Here is a 2972-nt window from a genome sequence, read left to right as displayed (position 1 = left end):
TTTTATTTGGAATTCAACCAAGATATTAGGACAAAGTTAATCTGCATAAGTTTAAGGGGGGGAATTGTTAGGGTAAAATTAACTCGACTATAGATTCAAATTTGATATGGTCATTAGAAAGATTATTGTTGACAATTTACAGGCTCAAGATTTCCATAACATATGGTTTGTTCATGGTATTTTCATGTAATGGAGCTTATTTAAGGGCACGATGACTCCATTCTAAGATGCCTTTAAATTAAATATTACTATATCTATTATGTGTTGGTTTTCTCTGATGGATTTCTAGGATAATTTATGGTATTCATGTGTTGTTATTATATTTTTAGTTCTCTCTTTTTTATAACAATGAGGTGGCATTTTCCAATACATTAATATTAAATGCATTTGCAAATAATTTAATTTTTTACATTTCTTTATAAAAAAATTACATAGATTAATAATAAGATTAATACAAATATTTAAAAGCATATATTATTAAATATCTACAATAGAAATATAATATGCATTTAAACAAAAAAAAACATGTATAATCTAATTTGTTGTTTTCAAGCATTCTTAACCACCTTGATATAGATAATTTTATTTAGCAAATCATTACTGAAGATTACTTTAACACACAACATAATATAAGTTATAGTATGTCTTTCATGAGTTTGAAGAAAATTATAATGAAATTGGTCTAGAGATTTTCCAATTGAGATTAATGATTCATGTGTTCATATTTAAAGAGTAAGGTAGAAAGCCCAACCTCCACCTAAAAATTCAAAATTCTAACATGGAACCTCCCTATTGGTGGGAGTTATAATGATGTGCATCTATATGGAGGGGGTCTAAAGACCCAAACTGAGCTAATATATCGATATAATTTGTGACTAATGGATGGGAACACACTTTTCACGAAGATGATTGGGACTTACATTGGAGGAGTGGGCTCAACATCTAAATAGAGGTTGGTATGTCATATGCCTAAAATCCACATTATGACACAAAGACCACATAAAATATTATGATAGTGGGAAAAAGTAATTTAAGGGTCGTTAGACAACTAGTTGGACTAACAAAACTATTACATAAAGGATTTTATGTATGGATATTACCCATGCACGTAGAGGGTGTACACTATACTCATTAAGGCTTATGCCCTTTATGGAAGTTGAATTTTCTCTTGGGGATAAAATGAAAGGAAACCAAGGGGAAGCCATGATAACGATAAATATATAGAGTGGGACTCAAAGGTGATAGCCACTGCAAAGCCTTATGCAAATTTAATATAAGTCATTTCTTTAATATGAATTTTTATTTAACATTAAGAACGAGATCCATTACTTTATGAAAAACTAGTAAGTACAAAGCAACATTTCATAAAAGAATCTTATCTTATGTAATATGGAATTGCATTTAGAAAAAATAATGTGTTTTGCTATAAATTGAAAGAGTAAAAATTTAATATATATATAAAATAGAGAAAAATAATCATAATAATAAAAAATTAAACTAGCATAGAAAAAATATTTCTATGAGAAATCTTTTTATATTATATATAAGGAATACACATGTTTAAGCCTTCAGAGGACTCCTCAAGGAACAATACTCGAAGCCATTACAAGTAATACTCCATATGTCACATGCAATAATTGAATATGAGTGGAGAGGATAACAATATTTCTCCTAACCATTCGACTTAAACCCAATCGAAAAAATTAATACAAAGTTGCTTATACTTGTTTTTCTAAAATGTTTAACCTATTAGGTAGTAGTTGTATTTAATTTAAAAGAAAAAGTAATTATAGAACACCTAAAACTTGTAATATTGTCATAATGATTAACATCCATCGAAAGAAAAAATGGTATATCTAACCTTAAGAAGGTAATATTTTTACTTGGAATACTTGAAAAACATCAAGAGAAGGTAAGATATTACTTGGAATACTGGAAAAGCATTAAGAGAAGTGTTCCAATATCATCATAATTTTGTTGAGTTAAAAACTTAAGAAGGTTGGTAGTAAAAAATATTTGGAAACCTATACATTTAATTTGAGTATATGATGGACAATTTAAGACAAAGTGTTTTACATATTCAACCCTCACAATGTTTCAAAGGTGAAATACTTTTACCCAAGGTATGGGATTTGAGAAATTTTCTAATGCTTGGTTTCAAAATGGAATTCATGAGATTTTTTTCTTATTTTAGCAATGTTTATTTTATTTTTTACACTTATCAAGACATAGAGATACTTCTGATTTTAGAGATTTGGATTCATTATCTCCTTATAATATCTTAATTTCATTTTTCCTTGTAAATTCTTATATATCACACCATAATTTCTTCTTAGAATTTGAAGTAATAATGTTTTTGAATCTTATTAACGTATTCTCATCATAAAAGAAAAATAGAAATGACAATATCTACTATGAAAGCTTTTAAAAAAGAATTTGGATAGCTAGAATAACAATCTTGTTAACTTTTAATAAGAAACTGTCAAAACTATCTAATCTCACTCAATTGACTTTAACTTGAATAATAACAATATTATATACTTTGTATAAATAATATTGTTATATTCAAATTTAAATAATAATATTATATTTTCTTAAGGGAAATTATCCTCGCTTTTAGCATGATGGCACGAGTGAGTGTTAATACAATGATATTTATAGGCATGTAGCCATCACAATGATATTTCTCATCATTATGTCACTTGCAGGAAATTCAACCTAAATGAGGAGATAACAACCATTCTACCCAACCACTAGAGATAACCTCGATTGACAAATAATAATACTATATATTAATGATTAAATAAATAATATTGTTATATTTGAATTTAAAAGTTGAAATTAAAAAAAATAAAAATAAAATATAGTTCTCATAAAATTACAATATATTTGTATTTGTTAATATAATCTTAACTTAAGACAATTGCTTTAAAATTTATAAATGCTAAATAAATAGTGTTGATGGGTAGTTC

This window comes from Pinus tabuliformis, chromosome 1_1 (genome assembly GCF_031772625.1).
Source record: "Pinus tabuliformis cultivar Carrire ecotype Pingquan chromosome 1_1, CPIR1, whole genome shotgun sequence".
Taxonomy (NCBI): Eukaryota; Viridiplantae; Streptophyta; class Pinopsida; order Pinales; family Pinaceae; genus Pinus; species Pinus tabuliformis.
The sequence above is the reverse complement of the archived record's forward strand: the minus strand, read 5'-3'. Positions refer to the sequence as shown.